Source organism: Dipodomys merriami, unplaced genomic scaffold (genome assembly GCF_024711535.1).
Source record: "Dipodomys merriami isolate MVZ:Mamm:240054 unplaced genomic scaffold, mDipMer1.0.p SCAF_40, whole genome shotgun sequence".
NCBI classification, from domain to species: Eukaryota; Metazoa; Chordata; class Mammalia; order Rodentia; family Heteromyidae; genus Dipodomys; species Dipodomys merriami.
In genome coordinates, this window is record NW_027205604.1 from 6,107,503 (window position 1) to 6,126,767 (window position 19,265).

A 19,265-nucleotide genomic window follows, 5' to 3' on the forward strand; every position below is an offset into this window, starting at 1 on the left:
GGTCTCTGAAACGTAACTCCTGTGATACGTAAGCAATCACTGTATATAAGTACACTGTATATAAGTACACATAAGTGTGCGTGTGTGTGTGTGTGTGTGTGTGTGTGTGTGTGTGTTCTAGGGCTTGAACTCAGGGTCTGAGCACTATCCCTGAGCTACTTTTGTTCAAGGCTAGCATTCTACCACCTAAGCTACAGCTCCATTTCTGGCTTTTTGCTAGTTTATTGGCAATAAGAATCTCCTGGTCTTCCCTGACTGGGTTGGTTCTGAACTGTGATCCTCAAATCTGAACATTTTGAGTAGGTAGGATTACAGGCATGAGCTACTGGTGCCAAGCTGAATATTTTCATAAAAGAAAATTAATTGAGATATAGGCAGGGCAATTGAACATTTGTTGCATATATAAATGTATGTACATTTCCAGTGAGTTTTCTATCAGTGACTACTAATAGCAGCTAGGACCATACAGCTCTGTTAGAAAACTGACATTTATGGTTTATATTTATTTCTACCAATCTCAGTTGCTCTCAAGAGAACACTATGCACTTCAAATTAGTGTCACAAAAGCCAAGGAAAGAGGGAAGCAAGGAGTGAGTGAGAGAGGTAGACTCAGGGCTCAGAACACAGGTCTGGGGAGGACTGGGTGGGGGGAGGAGGCTGGGAAGGGATGTGAAGGGGAAACAAAGGAGGAGGCTACAATGCTTGATAAGAAATGTACTCATTATCTTGCCCATGTAATTGTAACTCCTCTGTACAGTATGTTCACAATAAAAAAAAAAAAGAACACAGGTCTGAAATATAGCTTCCAAAGAAACCCAAACCACTGTGAACTAGGCAGAACCCAAGGCTTTTATTTTTATTTCTTTAATTAATTACAATACCAGAGTGGGTGGAGTTAATTTGAAGTCACAACCTTCCAAGTACTCTACCACTTGATCCATCTCCCAAGCCCTTTCTGCTTTTTAGGTTATTTTTCAGGTAGTCTCACATTTATTTTGCCCAAACCAGCCCCAGACTGCTCTCCTGCTCTATACTGTCTTCATAGCTGAAATTACAGGCTTAAGTCACTACCTCTGGCTTATTTGTTGAGATGAGATTTCCAGCAACTTCTTATCAAGTCCTCCTGTTGGAGTTCTTTTGTTTTCCTTGACCTTGTACTGATAAAATTCTTCAACCAAGCCCCATGGGTTCAACAGAGATGTTGAAGTCTCCTGCTGGCTGGTGGTGCACAGCCGCTGTCCACACTGCTGTGTGGGACCTTGGGTGCAAGGTCCCTGTTCTCTGCTGGTGTTGGTGCTGGAGTCCTCAGCCTCCGGGTTGTGTGATGCTCTGTAAGCATGCTGTTGCCGGGTCAGTGGGCTTTCCTGACTCTTCTCAGCTTCAGTGTCTACATGCTTCTAGTGGTGCTTGGCTCCTCCTCCCCCTCTTCTTCTACCTCCCCACTTGACCCCATCATCTTTACCCTGCCCCTTCTGCATTTCCTCCTCTTCCCTTTCCCGATGCTTGCTCCCCACCACCTTTCTGTCCTGAAGCCACAGGATGTGGCTCCCCTGGGGGAGCTGCACCCACTCTGGTTTCATCCACTTCCACTCCAACAACATTCAGAGCTCCAACATGGGGGCTACTTGTCACTCTGGCTCCAGTGCCAGCTCCAATGTTCCCTTTAAAAAGCAGTCTCTAGGGGCTGGGAAGGTGGCTCAGTGGTAGAGTGCTGTCTCGCATGTATGAGGCCCTGGGTTTGATTCCTCAGCACCACATAAGCAGAAAAAGCTGTAAGTGGTGCTGTGGCTCAAGTGGTAGAGTGATAGCCTTGAGCCGAAGAGCTGAGGGACAGTGCCCAGGCCCAGAGTTCAGGCCTCACGACCAACAACAACAAAATTGTTCTGTATATTTTCCAGTAAATTATGAATACTTGGTTTCCTTCACGTTTTAAGGCATTCATTTAACTCTCTTATTTTTACCTGTTATTTGATGTCTGTACGTCTGATATACTGGCCAGATTGTAACTTCTGAGAGTGAATGATAAAGACTAAATTTCTTTTATTTTTCTTTGTTTTTGATTGTTGGGCAGGTGCTCTAGGCAGCCCCTCTCTTGGTAGACAGATGTGCTATGACTTGAGCCACATTTCTAACCTTTCTTGCTTTTGTTTATTTGTCTTGTATTTTTTGCCTGGAGCTAGCCTCAGACCACAATTCTTCTATCTGTAACTCTGGAGTAGCTGAAATTACAGACATATAACACCAAACCTGGCTTTTTAAAAATTATTTTAATTTATTGTCAAGGTGATGTACAGGGTTACAGTTACATAAGTATGGTAGTGAGTACATTTCTTGTTGAACTTGTTACCACCTCCCTAGTTTTTCTCCCACGTTTCTTCCCCCAACCCCCCCCAGGACTACAGATCATTTCCAATGTATTATTTTGTGAGTATCACTGTTGCATTGGTTCCCCCTCTGTCCTTTGTCTCACCATTTTGTTATTCCTCTTCCCTTCCCTAATTCAGATAAATATACACAATACCTAGGGCATCAAAATCAAATACACTGACAACAGGGGATAAACCATAGGGCAAAACACAAAAGAAAAAAATCACACAGTACATTAAAAACAACAACAACAAAGGAAAACCTCTTATGTCCATGTCTTGGAATTCATTTTGCTTAACATCATCTTATATAGTTATATGTACATAGTTATTGGGCTATTCTGCTCATCTGCTAAGATTATCCTAGACATATACTAATGATTACAAATAAGGGAAACCATGGGACCTGTTTCTTTGGGTCTGGCTTATTTCACTTAATATGATTTTTTTCCAAGTCCTTCCATTTTCGTACAGACGGAGTGGTGTCATTCTTTTTCTAACTTTTATGCCCAGGCTGGCTTCAGACCATGATCTTCCTATTTGCTTCCTGAGTGGCTAAAATTGGAGATGTGTGTCACCGTTCACAGTCCTAGGTCTGAATGTCTAGAATCTGGTTAACTGGAATTTAAGTGCTTTGGGTTCAATTTCAAAAGTTTCAATTTGAAACGTGTGTGTGTGTGTGTGTGTGTGTGTGTGTGTGTGTGTGTGTGTGTGTGTGAATGTGTTGGTTTTCACACCTTAATATACCGCAAAATATTTTATTTACCCTTTTCCTTGTCTCAGTTTTCCTTATTGTTCTGCATTCATTTGTTCTACATGATTCCAAATTGATGAGAAACACAAAGGAACATTTCAATTGCTTCCTGTGAGTCTGAAGAACAGTGGCCAATAAACTGGATAGGTTTATACCATCAATACACACATACGAGATTGTGTGCATGTATGTGGTATATGTATGTGACCAAGTTGTAAAATATGTCTGGCAGATTGCCCTGGCTGAGACTGTATCTCTGTTTTACAGTTGTCCTGAGCAGCTGATCTATGGCACCTGTTGCCACAGGGGCTGCCAGTCACCTAGCAATAGAAGCAAAGGAATGCCTTTTCCTCTGCACTGACGGGAGAAGTGGTCTTTTGAAACAGTATAGGGGAATTTTACTAAATGTGAAAAAGATCCATTTATCAGTGTCACTTATTTAAGAGTCCTCTTTAAGGCTAAGAGAACCCAAGGATTTTGAATAGAAACATGGGTTGTGAATTGTGGGAGATTTATTGACAACATTATTTCTGTCTTGGAAGTCCATTGATCAAGATGGAGCAAGAATAGCTGATGAGTCACACGACCAGCTGCACACTTAATTCTGAAGTGCTGGGCAGCCCTGGGTCCATGTAGTGGTTTCTGTTCTTCTATCATGTGATGGCCTAGTTCTGTTTGATTGGCAATGAATGTCACTTTCCTGCCATGGGAGGTACATAGCCTCTAATTCGATTAGTATTCTGGGATGGCTGGGAAATTATTGAAAAGTAACTGTACCATTCATTACCATGTCACCCAGAAATCTCCAGTGATCCTTTTTTATTTTTTATTTTTTAAAAAATACTCATAAGCGGGCTGGGAAGGTGGCTCAGTGGTAGAGCACTTGCCTTGCATGCCTGAGGTCCTGAGTTCGATTCCCCAGCACCACATAAGCAAAAAGAAAAAAAGCCGGAAGTGACGCTGTGGCTCAAGTGGTAGAGTGCTAGCCTTGAGCTGAAGAGCTGAGGGACAGCATCCAGGCCCAGAGTTCAGGCCCCACGACCGGACCCCCCCCCCAAAAAAAAATACTCATAAGCAAGCAAAACCAATTGCACACAGGGCCTACCCGACCTGTAGTTAGGAGCCTCCCCTGTCCATTGGGGAGAGAGTCACTATGCTCCTGGAAAATCTTTAGCTTCTCTGTCCTGCATCTTACCTCCACATCCATTTTCAGCCCTTCTGCTTTTCCTTCAACTTCCATTGCATGGAAGACAACTTTGCTTTTAATTCTCAGTGATTTCCTCTTATGACATGTCGAGTGTCTGGCAGATACCTCTCACAAGTGGGGAGATAAAGTATTTATACATATGTGTGTGGAGGGGGAGGTGCCTGAGGCTGGACTGTATATTTCTTCACCTCAAATGTATCAGCTGAAGTCCTAACCTTCAAAACCTTAGACTTTTTAGAGATACTGTCTTTGAAGAGATAATAAAAGCCGGCTCATACCTGTAATTTTAGCTATTCAGGAGGCTGAGATCTGAGGCTCAAGGTTTGAAGTCAGTATGAATAGACAAATCTGACAGTTAACTAGCAAAAAAATCAGAAGTGAAGCTATAGCCAAGTGGTGGAGAGTCAACCTTGAGTAAAGAAAGCCATGAAGGCCTGAGTTCAAGCCCCAGTACCAGCACATGTGCATGCATGCGTGCACGCAGATACACATACATATGCACAAAAAGAAAGCTAAATGCACACAATAATATGGCCCTTAATCCAATACAACTAAGGACTAGAAGGAATTTGGACACAGACACAAAAAAACGACCACATGAAGCAAGAGAAGGAAGCCAGCCACAAGCCAAGGAGAGGGATCTGGGAGGAATCAACCATGCTGACAACTTGATGTCCAGTGCTGTCTTTCCAGAGTTCTGAGAAAAGACACTTCTGTTAATGTTTTGGAAGATTAATGTAAGGGGGGGCTGTATTAACAAAGAGAAACACTAGGCTACAAGTTAGTATTGAGCAATAGTCGTTAGTATGTATTTCCACACTACCTGGAAGGTGAAGGAAAGAGGCTGAACTTGGCCTTGGAAAAACAACATTCCCAGGGAAGCACTGGAAAGGGCATGTAGCACAACTATGTTTATCACAGCATTGTTCACCATAGCTAAGATAGAACCAACCCAGATGCCCCTCAGTAGATGAATGGATCAAGAAAATGTGGTGTGTGTGTGGTGTGGTGTGTGTGTGTGTGTGTGTGTGTGTGTGTGTTTGTGTGTGTGTGTGTGTGTGTGTATGTATATATATGTATATATATATATATACAGACAGACATACATACAATGTATGTATATATACATACATACAATGGAATTCTATGTCTCCATCAGAAAGAATGACACCACCTCATTTGTTAGGAAATGGAAAAACTTGGAAAAAAAAATTAAGTGAAGTAAACCAAGTCCAAAGAAACATAGGCCCCATAGTTTCCCTTATCTGAGATAACTAGTATATATCTAGGACAAAATGAAAAAGTCAAAGGCTATGTATATATGACCATATAAGATGGTGCTTAGTGAAATGAACCCCAAGATAGGGACACAAGAGGTTTTATCTTTCTTGTTGTTGTTTTTAATGTATTTATAATGCACTATGTGATTTTTTTTGTTTCTTTGTATGTTCTTCCCCCATGGTACAACCCCTGCTGTCACTGTATTTGATTCTGGTGTCCTGCATCTTGTATATACATCTTTCTAATTTGGGGAAGGGAAGGGAAATAATAAAATGCTGAAATAAGGATACAGGTTGACCCATTGTAACAACGAGATGTACAAGACACTATGTTGAAAATGAACTTTACAACTTTGTGGGGGAGGGAGGAGTTGGGGAGGTGGGGAGGGAAGGGATGGTAGGGGGAAAACAAAGGAGGAGGTAACAATGCTGGATAGGAAATGTACTCATAACCTTACTCATGTAACTGTAACCCCTCTGTATAGTATGGTTACAATAAAAATATATATTAAAAAAAGAAAGAGGGTGCAGCAGAGATCAAAATGTGGGCATAGGGGAGGGATAGGCTGGCAGTGGCATCTGGTGTCACTTGTACCCAGGTGAGTGTGGGTGCATTGCTGGTCCTCTCTGTCAGGTCCTTATCTGGGAATTGGTCACAGTTTTGGCCTTTTCCTAACCAGATTGTTTGGATGATTAAATAGAACAGTTGTTTTGATGATGAAATGAAATAGAGTATTGTGCTCAGCAAACATGGGCTGCCATTATTAGGCTAGAGTTCCTTTATCCTAAGATGCTTTAGTGGGTGGAGGGAAGGGCCAATCAATTGATGCAGGTGTCTAGCCAGCTTTGTCCATAGTAAGCAAGGTCACATTCCTTTTGAATATACTGGTGACCTTTCCCCTTGACTTAGTGTATCCTTTTTTTTTTTTTTCCTTTGGTCCTGTCTGCTCTCTTCACCTCTCAGGGGTGTCTGGTAAGCAAGGTCACGTTTCTTTTGACTATACTGGTGACCTTTCTCTTTGACTTAGTGTATCCTTTTTTTTCCCCCTTTGGTCCTATGGGCTCTCTTTACCTCTCAAGGCTCTTGGTGCCATTGGGTTCCTCTTAGCCTCTCATTGGGCCAAAAATTAAGCCATTAAGCAAATTTCTGACATTTGCCTAGAATAATCAAGAGATCCTTTTGTTTAAAGAAAGATGTAGCTCACAAGGTGAACACAAAAAGGAGCTTGGGATGGAGACTCTAGTTCATAGTAATAAATAATGTTTATGAGGGTGTGTGTTTATAGTTTGTTGTGGCTGGAAGTAGTGAGATTAGATCTGAGAATATGGAGACATGACCCTTCTTGGCTTCTCCCCAGTCAGTGCAATCTTTTGCTGTGACTGGAGAGTGAGTATAAAGACCCATTCCAGCTCAGCTGATAGCATCAGCGCCTTCAGGACAGACCAACTTGTGCTTGCACCCCCAGGGCCGTGATGAGGACCAGCCCTAACAATGGTGGGAGAAGCTGGCAATAGGAAGCCTGCAGGCAGAGCATCTTTTGTGGAGACATCCCAGCCTCCCAGGGCTAGAAAAGTACTACTTGATACCCATCTTCAGCCATTGAGGGAGGTACATTGCATAATAGTGCCAATAAATGCTCCTATCAAATCTCGATTTCATCTTCTTAGCAAGCTTTCTCTTTTTATGTGTAGTTAATGTGTAGGCTTTGAGGGAAGGGCACATTCAGGGCCTTGGCTTTTTTTTTTTTTGTCTAATGTGACTCCTTACAATTTCTCACACAGAGCTTTTAGGGGGTAGTTATTAATTACACACATTATGGATTATACAATCAATATGCCTGAGTTCCTCTAAATTATCCCATAATTTGATCACAGAGTAACTCAGTTAACAAGGCAGAAATAACTTTTAAATGATGTCTAATTACCACCCTAACCACCACATGTCAGGTTTTAAAGGCAGACCACAGATCAAAAGGCATCTGTTACAGCGGTGCGGGCGGAAGCGCTGGCTGGGGCTGAGGTGCAGTGGTCACGGCCAGTGCTCCCTGAGGGGCTTTCGGTAATTAGAGCCCAGTGACCACAACCTCATTTCTGTCCCCACATTGCTGAAGGGATGACGAAGTCTGTGTGCGTCATACTGTAGTTATCCTGCGGGTGACACCAAGCCCCCCCCCCAAAGCTATCAGAGAAGTCGGAATAGTAAATGATGCTTGACTAGATTGGACATGTTGGAGAAGCACAGGGTGTATCCTCAATGGTAAGCCAGGATCTGGTAGCACGTGCCTGTTACCCTAGCTAGTTAGGAGGCTGAGATCTGTGGATCAAGGTTTGAAGGCAGCCCAGGTAGATAATCAAAGAGACTTCTTTGGCTCTAAAAGAAATGCAAATCAAAACAACATTGAGATTCCACCTCACCCCAGTTAGAATGGCTAAAATCAAGAACTCTAATAACAACAGATGCTGGAGGGGATGTGACCAAAAGGGAAATTTACTGCATTGTTGGTGGGAGTGTAAACTTGTTCAACCACTTTGAAAAGTAGTATGGAGGTTCCTCAAAAGACTCCACATAGAGCTCCCCTATAACTCATTTTTGGGCATTTACCCAAATGATCACAAACAAAGTCATACTGAAGCTACCAGCACAGCTATGTTTATTGCAGCATTATTTACCATAGCTAAGATATGGAACCAACCCAGATGCCCCTCTGTAGATGAATGGATCAAGAAAATGTGGTATATATATATATATATATATATATGTATATATTTATATACATATATGTATATATTTATATATATACATATTTATTTATATACGTATATATATATATATATGTATAATGGAATTTTATATCTCCATCAGAAAGAATGATACCACCCCATTTATTAGGAAATAGAAAGACTTGGAAAAAATTATATTAAGTGAAGTAAGCAGACCCAAAGAAACATAGGTCCCATGGTTTCCCTTATTAGCAAAACTAGTGTATGTCTAGGACAAGCAGAAAAGGTCCAAAGCTATGTACATATGACCCGATAAGATGATGCTAAGCGAAACAAACCCCAAGATAGGGACACAAGTGGTTTTTTTTCTTTCTTGCTATTGTTTTTTTAAACATATTTAAAATGTACTATGTGATTTTTTTGTTTCTTTTGTATGTACTTCTCCCATGGTATAACCCCTGTTTTCACTGTATTTGATGTCCGTGCCCTGTATCTTGTATATACATTTTTCTAATTTGGGGAGAGGAAAGGAAATAACAAAATGCTGAAATAAGGATACAGGTTGACCCATTGTAACAATGAGATGTACAAAACACTATGTTGAAAACAAACTTTACAATTTATTTTGGGGGGGAGGGAAGAGTTGAGGAGGTGGAGAGGGAAGGGATGGTGGAGAAAAACAAAGGAGGAGGTAACAATGCTCCATAGGAAATGTACTCATTTCCTTACCCTTTGTACAGTATTTTTACAATAAAAAATATATACAGGTAAAAAAGAGAGACACTCTTAGCCAGCAAAAAGCCAGAAGTAGAGATGTGGATCAAGTGGTAAGTAACAAGAATAACAACTCAGGGACTGCTTCCCTTTTGAATAGAGTTCCTCAGTCTAATTTCAAAATAAAACAATAAAAGCTGGTATGTGTGTCTGTGTGTGTGTGTGTGTGTGTGTGTGTGTGTGTGTGTGTGTGTGTGTGTGTGTGTGTGTGTGTGTACACGTGTGCGCCAGTATTGGGGCTTGAACTCAATGCCTTGTTCTCTTGCTTGATACAAGCTCCACTTCTTGAGCTATGGCTCCATTTCTGGCTTTTTATTGAGTCTCATGGACTTTTCTACCCATATGGGCTTCCAACTCTTTTTTTTTCTGCACCAGTCTTGGGGCTTGAACTCAAGGTCTGGACATGTCCCTGAACTTCTTTTGTTAAAGGCTAGCACTGTATTACTTGAGCCACAGTGGCACTTCTGGCTTTTTCTGTTCATGTGGTACTGAGGAATCGAACCCAAGGCTTCATGCATGCTAGGAAGGCACTCTACCTCTAAGCCACATTCCCAGCCAGTGGTTCCAATTTTAATCCTCAGATCTCTACCCTGCAGTAGCAAAGGATAATAGGCATAAGCTACCCGAGCCTGGCTTATTTATTTAATTGTATAGTTTTACTTTGGGCACGATAAGTTGAGGATAAAATGAAGCATGGTCTTGGTAGGTCACGGGAACTTATAGCTACCCTAGTCTCTGCTGCCCCCTGAGTGTCTTGAGTGCATTAACTCAGTTCCCAGTCCACAGGACTTCCTGTTACTTCCTTCTCCATTTCCTTCTTCTACACCATGCCTGTTCTCTGCATATCTGGAGCCCAACCTCCCTTTCCTTCCCTCCCACTGCCCAGCCTCCTCCCTGCACACTCCACGGTTGCTTAGCAACTAGTTGCTGCCCTATTTTTTTTTCCTCCCTAGTGAGAGCTGTGGAAGGTAAAATACGGTCTCAACCTTGTGTATGTTTTGTCAGTTTCTTGAAATGGAGATTCCAGGTTTTCTTTCCATGAAAAATAACATGTGCAATATATATGTATATATATATATAAACATATATATACATATATATGCACATATACACACATATGTATATTCATTTGATGAGGTGGACTGGATGGAGATTCACAGACAAGAACAAATGTATTGAGAAAACATTTTTGACTCAAAGGTGATGATTTTTCTTAAGAGTCAGTCAGTTTGAGAATGGAGGTGTTTTAGTATGTTGAATAATGCCAAGAGAAATGGTTTGTCAGGGCATTTGTGGAGGCCAGCCTCGTATCTCTTGAGTCCTCCACAAGCTGTCCCATCTCTCCCTGAGTCAGTGGGGCCGAATATCTGCATAAGCATTTTATGACCAGAAGAGGACCTAGCCTTAGGCTCAAACATCATTATGGAACACAATCTGTGGGATCCACAGAAAAGCTTTGGGCTTCCATGAAACAGCAGATCTCTTAGCAAGCAGGGTTCTGGGCTTGTCTAATATTCTAGAAGAATCACAGAAGGGTCCATGTTTCCCTCTAAGTACGGAATGGTTCCTAGGAAGCGGCATTCTGTAATATCTGATATAAAGAAATTTGAAACCTTGGCAAGAGCCTGCCAGATCTGAACTAGTATAACACTTCAGAGTAGTTAGAGTAGTGACTTAACATTACACCCTAAGTGCTAACAACCCCAGGGATCCAGGAGCAGCCAAGTGCTTATCCAATGAGTACTTGGCAGAACTGGAGTATTTGGGAGTCAGGAGAGGAGGGTGTGGTGATGGAAAAGGAGAGTTTTGTCTGTGCACAATGAGCATAAATCTCCTTTGGGTCTTTATGTATTAAGTTTCGGACAAATCTCTTGGTTGTGTTTGACGTGTCTTATGTTCTTACTCTATGGCATTTGATAAATGTTTGTTTTTTTAATTGTTGTAACTACTGTGGCATTATCTCAAATTTGTAGAAAAGCAAACCAAAGCTTAAAGAAAGTAAGAAATAGGACAAAGGCTCAATCTGTCAATTATAGTAAAGGAGCTAGGGTTTCAACTCATGCTTGCTTGTTTTAAAAAGTATTATATAGCCTTAAAGGTGTACTATCTTTTTCCCTCGCACGTTCTGGCCTTATTTTGACAGTGAACACTCTGGAGGTCCCAGGACTGTGGCAGAGCAGTAGAATTCATCAGCAAAACAATGTAATGTTGCTTTTGTTGAGATTTTGTTCTACTAGGGGAGAGTACTTTAAAAATAAATGAGCAAACACTTTTCCTTGTTATATTCAGTGCTTATATAAAATGTAAGGTATAATGACAAAAGACTAAATTGCTTTTGAGTGGTCTTCATACCAAATATTCTCAGCCACTGTGGCATGCTGTCCAACTTCCCAGATCCATTTTGCTGCAGGGGAAGGAGGTGGCTCTTGGTTAGTTGCTGCAGTATTCTATATTGGCCAGCAGGTGTCACTCATGCCTTAGGAACACTGGAGATGAACCTGATTGGCACTTAGAGCTCACAATGAGACTTAAGTTCTTTGATTTTATAATACAGGTGCTTCTTATGCTATCTAATTATCTCCGTGGAATGGGCTGGGTATATGAAAGACTTAATCAGTACAATTTGAAGTACAGGTAAATGCGACTGTGTAATTTTCAGTGACAATTTATACAACTTTTATTTTAGGGTAGTCCTAAAAAGTGTACCCTAGTTTGTGGAAGCTTAGGATTATATTTATATTCACAATGAACAATTGACTCTGTGATGAAAATAAGCTGGTAGAAGTGCAGCATTCTGTTAAATTACATGGTCAGAACACACCTAGAATTGAGAATCTAATGAAGGTTTTCACAGAGGAAAATGGGATTGAAAAATAAAACCCATTGCTAGAAATTGATATGCCGTTAATGAACCTTGAAAAGTTCCTGGATAATATGCACAGAAGCTTGTTTTTGTTTTTTCTTTTTTATAAAGGGAGGATAACATCAGAACACACTTCATTTAGAAAGAATAGTCCTGCATATTTGGAGCTCTGAGTAAAACCTTTTTTTTTTTTTTTTTTTTTTTTTGGTGCTGGTTCTGGGGCTTGCACTCAGGCCCTGGATGCTGTCCCTAAACTTTTTGGTTCAAGGTTAGAGCTTTTCTACTTGAGCCATGGCTTCACCTCTTGCTTTTTGGTAGTCAATTAGAGGTGATAGTCTCATAGGCTTTCCTGCCTAGGCTGGCTTCTGTGATCCTCAACTCTCAGACTCTTAAGTAGTTAAGATTAACAGGCATGAGCCACCAGCACCTGGCTGACTAAAGACTTTATGGTAATCTTTCTATTATTATTCTCCTCACTGTTCTTCAAAGTTACCTATGGGTTAAAGCATTCCCCTCTGTATCCCTGGGCACAATATCATTCTCTCCTTGCAAGCAACATTGCTTTATGCATTTCATGATTGAGACCCACTGGAGATCTAGGGCTGAACAGAATTGTGAGGCTGGGCTCACTAAGGTGCTTAAAGGTGGAGTCAGGTGCCAGTGGCTCACACCTGTAATCCTAGCTACTCAGAGGCTAAGCTGTGAGGTTCATGGTTTGAAGCCAGCCCAGGCAGAAAAGTCCATGAGACTGTTATCTCTAATCAACCATCAAAAACCAGAAGTGCAATTATGGATCAAGTGGCAGAGCAATAATAGCCTCAGATAAAAAAAAGCTCAGAATCGGGGCTGGGAAGGTGGTTCAGGGGTAGAGCACTTGCCTTGCATGTCTGAGGCCCCAGAACCACATAAGCAAAATGAAAAAAAAAAAGCCGGAAGTGGCATTGTGGCTCAAGTGGTAGAGTGCTAGCCTTGAGCTGAAGATCTGAGGGACAGCACCCAGGCCCAGAGTTCAGGCCCCACGACTGAACCCAAAAACAAAAACAAAAACAAAAAAGCTCAGAATCAGCACCCAGGCCCTCAATTCAAGCCTCACGACTGACCAAAAAAAAAAAAAAAAAAAAGAAAAACCAAGCAAAATAAAGCTTAAGGACAGAGCCCTTGCCCTGAGTTAAAACACACACACACACACACACACACACACACACACACACACACACACACACACACCACACACACACACACACACACACACACACACACACACACACACACATTGCCCTCAAACACTTCTTTCTCACTTGCTGGTCACTGTGTTGGCTGGGAGGTTCCTGGCTCTCGATCAGCCCTCTCCTCTAAATTAAAAGGCAACATTTATCCCTTTGGAAAAACCACAAGTTCATTTAGTTGCTTTGTTAAGAAGTTAATTGCTATCTGCAGAAGACATACGCTGGTGTCTGCAGAAACCACCCCAAGTATTACTCTGGCTGCTAAGTGGAAGATCTGGGATTCTAGCACTTTCTATTTTCCTATGTCTAGTTTGGGAAAAGGTGAATCTTCTTCTCTTCTTCTTCTTCCTCTTCTTCTTCTTCTTCTTCTTCTTCTTCTTCTTCTTCTTCTTCTTCTTCTTCTTCTTCTTCTTCTTCTTCTTCTTCTTCTTCTTCTTCTTCCTCTTCTTCCTCTTCTTCCTCTTCTTCCTCTTCTTCTTCTTCTCCTCCTCCTCCTCCTCCTCCTCCTCCTCCTCCTCCTCCTTCTCCTCCTCCTCCTCCTCCTCCTCCTCCTCCTCCTCTTCCTCCTCCTCCTCCTCCTCCTCCTTCTTCTTCTTCTTCATATTGAGGTTCAAGCTCAAAGTCTTGTGCTCTTGCTCTTGGCTTGTACTCTACAACTTGAGTTGTGAGCTCACTACCTTTTTGCCGGGGCTGGCCTTAAACCTACATCCTCTTGATCTCTGCCTCCTCGGTAGCTGTGAGGATGATATAAGCCATCATACCTCAGCATTTGGTTTTCTTTTTCTTTCTGAAAAATCAAAGGGAAGGAATGAAGTCACCAATGAATTAACAATAGCAACTTGTCTCTAGCAGAGATAAAGAAATAAAATTGGTAAAACTCTCTTTAGAAAGACTTGAGAAAATCTGCCTTTGATTTTGGTTTAATGGCAATGGGAAAGATCTGAACATAAGGATACCTGGATAAGAAATCTCTCAGAGACTGAGAGCTGTCCATTTAGAATGCTTTACTTAAACCAGTGCGATGCTGATCACGGAGCTGGGTCTGCAGTGTCAGGAGACAGCGCCTTCGAAAAGTCTAGATAAAAAGCCAGGAGGGCGGGAGAGGCTCCGCAGAGCGGAATCCAAGAGATTAAAGGTAAGTCACTTGTGCAATGTGGCATTTCAGCAGTGACAGTTAAAAAGCTTCCCTCCTACTCCGTGCCTCTGGGAAGTGACTCTTCCTTGGAATAGCAAAGTGGAGGAAAAAGAAATAAAATAAAAATCAACACTGTTAATGACATGAAAGAAAGCCTTTCCCTAAACCATAGAAAAATGGAAAGTTGGGGGCAGCTTTGCGGAGCAGTGGTAAGGAGACAGCACGGCTCACTGCCTCCAAAGTAGATCACACGTTTTCTGGCTGATGGCAGCACCTTAGTGCCCAGCCCGAAGGCAAAGATCTGAACAGATCACGTTTTGAATATCTCAGGTTCATTTATTCTTGCTGAGATCACAGGGAAGGAAGAACGTGGCCCACATGGAAATCCAGGCGGCCTTGCTGGAGGAGGCAGCATCAGGGCCATAGAAAGAAAGTGGTAAGTGAAATGAAGGCTCCTCACTTACCCCTGGCTGCCATGGGAAGGGAGAGCTGCTTCTCTGAATCCAAAAAGGCCACCATGGGTTTAATGACTAGATTTGCCTATTGAATTGTGGATATAGTTAACTATTTAATTCTTTGTGCATAGGAAAAATGCTAATGCTGGGCTAAGACTCAAGTTTTTTATGGAAAGATGAGGAGTCTCAGCCAGGTACAATAGGTGTTGGAAATGGTGGGAAGTTTTTTGTTTTTTGTTTATCAGTCATGGGCTTGAACTCTGGACCTGGGCACTGTCCCTCAGCTTTTCAGCTCTACCACTTGAGCCACAGCACCTCTTCTGGTTATCTGATGGTTTACTGGAGATAAAAGTTTCATGGCCTGCCTTTCTTTTTTTTTTTTTTTTGGTCGGTACTGGGGCTTGAACTCAGGTCTGGGTGCTGTCTCTGAGCTCTTTTTCTCAACGTTGGTTTTGAGTAGTTAATTGAAGATGAGAGTCTCATGAGGACGAAAAGTCCTGGGCTGGCTTTGAACCTCAATCTTCAGATCTCAGCCTCTTGAATAGCTAGGATTATAGGCGTGAGCCACTGGCACCCAGCTTTTTCTTCTTCTTCTTCTTCTTTTTTTGGGCACTGTCCCTTAGCTTTTGAACTCCAGTCCACCACTTGAACCACAGTTCTACTTCCAGCTTGGTGGTGGTTAATTGGAAATAACCACCCATTGTCTTTGAACCAAAAACCTCAGATCTCAGGCTCCTGAGTAGCTAGGATTATAGACATGAGCCACTAGCGTTCAGTCAGTGGGAAATTTTTGAGAAGGAAAATGATAAATATGGAGAAGGTTCCTGTTATGCATGCGGATGGCAAAAAGGATAAGATATAGCTACAGTGCTTCTAGCAAAGAGAAGAATGAACTGCAAGAGTGTAATCAAGGCAGGAATGAGTAAGGAAACCAATGAATCTGCGACATGAACTACAGGCCTAGCAGGAGCTTAGACACAGCAGCTACAGAAAGTGCTAAAGAACACAGTACTGAAAGACTAGTACTGAGGCTAGGTCACTGACTCATGGTACTACTAGCAAAAACACAGTCCTTAAAAATGAACTACATTTGGGAGAATTCAGTTTTCAATATTATGTATCAGAGGCTTGTTTGAGAGCCAGACGGGATTTCCTGTGAAGATATTAAAACAAAACAAAACAAAACAGTGAAACACTTGTGGTGGGGGTGGTGCAGGGGCGATTCAGGGCATGGAAACCAGTTTTCTTGGGAACTTTATACTTCCTGTAAACATTCATTTTAATTTTGAACTTTATTCTTCAAGACGTACATGTTTCTTATGTTTACAATGGAGCTTGACATTCAGTGAAATGAAAAAAAATCTTCAGCTTACAACTTGATATTTATATTTGTTTGGTTTAATATGAGTTCTAGTATAGTAATATCAACACGAGGGGATGTCATTCCTGTGTTTCGCCATAGAGCTGGGCAGTGTGCAAACCACGCATTTGTGACTACGGTCACCAAGTGAGGAAGGGGTGTCCAAAAGCCCGAGAATGGAGGACAAAAGGCTCCAACAACACTCTGTGTAAATCTATGTGCAGCAGCAAGTGGGAGAGATGGTGAGGAGGTTTAGGGAATTAATAGTTGAGGTGCAGTTAACTGTTCAGAGAACATTAAATGAGGAGTCTTGCTTGGGGAGGGAACATTGTGGGGGGAAAATTCCTATAAAGAGGGTGGGAATTAGAACCTAATGATCATAAAACTCAATGGGTACTTCAGCACAAGAGTATGTGTTTATAGTCTTTGTTATTTCACAGGATGAGGTAGGAGGTGAGCCCAAATAAAACTTTATTTCAAAGTAGCCAGTGTCATATATTTTCTTATAGTTATGGAAAGTCAAGTAACACAAAACTGAGGTTTGCTTAAAAGGGAAAAGGAGAGACCAGAAGCAGGGAAGGTAGCCCAAAGAACTCACACCAATGAGTGAATAAAGAAATCATGGTTTGACTTGGGAAAACAATGTCAGGTTAGGTCAGGCAATTGTGGCTCATGCCTGTAATCCCAGCTACTCTGGAAGCTGAGATCTGAGGATCATGGTTCAAAGTCAGCCTGAGCAGAAAATTCCACTAGACTCATCTCCAACTGAGCGGCAAAAAATCGGAAGTGAAAGCTGGCTTAACTGGTAGAGGGCTAGTCTTGAGTAGAAAAGCTCAATGACCATGAGGTCAAGCCCTAGTTAGTACCAGTGCCTACGTTCACACAGGTACAATAGAAGACCCGATTCCCTTAAATTCCAGGAGAATGCAAGCAATTCAGTGGTTTAAACACACACACACACACACACACACACACACACACACACACACACACACACACACACACGTGTCTTGTAAAGTAATAATAAAATCTGAACTAAATAAGAGCAGAGTCTCCTCTTGGTGTGAGGTGAATGAGGACCCTCTGGTTGCTTGGATGGTGAGGTCAAAGCTGGTGAGAGACAGAATATTCTTCCTGCTCGTCTGGGTGGCAGATTTGGCCTGAGCCCCTGACCAGCTCGGCCCTCTCCTTTCCACTGGTCGGTGGATTATTTCTGGCTACATACACATGCTAATTTAATTACTGCCTCTCTCGCTCAGGGATGGTCTCTAACGTTCTGGGGTTGCAGACCGGAACGCAAAGCCTGGGTCAGGTTACCATTTGGTTTTGTTTGAGTGCCAGCATTTAGATTCTATTCCTGGAGAAAACGAAACCCTGTCTGCCAACTGTGCTAAATATGCACAGAACGGTCTTCCATCCATTAGCGGCTGGACATATGTTTCTTCTGCCAACTTGGCCAAAATGAGCAAACATCCTTCTTTTCCAACTTGAAGATAATGAGCTGACTCTCCCCCGGCCCCCAGAGGGCAGTTCGCCGTGTCTTCTTGCGGCTCTACCTGTACCTCTCATCAACCCTCAGTGTTAATTATAACTGATTAGGATGAGTTGCATTTGTTGACAGAATATCTAATGTAACTAATCAACTCCAATTTTTTCTCCAAGATAACTTTGTAAATGTATTCCAACTGAAGCACCATGAGGTAAGAACTTGCCTTGGGAAAGATCCCTATTTTTTTTTTTAAAGGAAGGAAAGGAAGACAAAGAAGGAGGGCAAGGGCCCGGTGGCACTACTTGGGATATGGTGTTCAGGTAGATTATGGTTCAAGGCTAGCCCTGGCAAAAAATGAGTGAAACCTCATCTCAACAAATAATCTAGATGGAATGGCTCATGTCCACATTCTCAGCTACAAGAGGGGCAGAGATAGGAGGATCACAATCCAAAGCTGGTCCATACAAAAAGCTGGAGATTCTATATGAAAAATAACTAACGCAAAAGGGATGAGAATATGACTCGGGTGATAGAGGCCTGCCCACTGAATGTGAAGCCCAGAGTTTAAGAAAAAGGAAAAGAAATAGCAAAGAACAGCATCAACAGCAAAAGCCAGTGCTAGTGGCTCACACCTGTATGTATTCTTTGTTATTCAGGAGCCCTGCAAACAGAAGGATTGTGGTTCAAAGCCAGCCTGAGCAGAAAAGTTCTTGAGCCCCTATCTCAGACCTAATCAGGAAAAACAAAACTAGGACTTGTGGAGGTGGTTCAAGTGGTAGAGTGCCAGGCTAGCAAGCACTAGGTCTTGAACAAAATCAATTCCCAGGGACACAGCCCAGCCCACAGAGGGTAGAAGTAAGAACGTGTGTGTGCATCAGTGGCACGGCTGCTCTCCAGGACCATCCATCATGAGTTCAGTTCTCAGCAATGGTGCCCACCCAAGGGCATTTGCTAAGTGTCAGGTCTGAAGATTAAACCCCAAATCCATTTTGTTTGTGTAAATTACCAAACGTCTATCTCCTTCCAATAAAATGCCTCCATGTTGGAATCCTAACATTGAAACATTGGTGCTCAGATTTCTGAGCTTAAGCCACGTTTCCAGGGATATCAACTTAGAAGTGTCATTTGAACAATAAATAGCTACCCTCAGTAACTCTAACTACTCAGATCTGACAAAGTAGCAGACTTTAACTTTAAAAAAGTTAATAAAAAAGTTAATTTTTTTCTTAATTTTCTCAGTCACTTTGAGCTTTTTTCTTTTTCTTTTAAAAGAGATATACTTTCCACTATGCCATTGTCCACCTGACATTCTGTTTTTAAAAAGTTATCTTCAAGTAATTGTGGAAGGGGGTTTCCATTGGACGCTTCCATTCTTGTGTACAATGCTTCCTAATCACTCATTCCGCTCACCCTCTCCCCAATCTACCCCCTCCCCATCCATCTGTTCAAGTTTCCTAGATCCATTTTCATATAACAAAATGCTCCAGGCATTAGCTCTTTTCTTGGTTATTTTCTTGGTCATTTTCTTTTCTCTTTTCTCTCTTCCTCCTTTCTTTCTTTCTTTCTTTCTTTCTTTCTTTCTTTCTTTCTTTCTTTCTTTCTTTCTTTCTTTCTTCCTTCCGTCCTTCCTTCCTT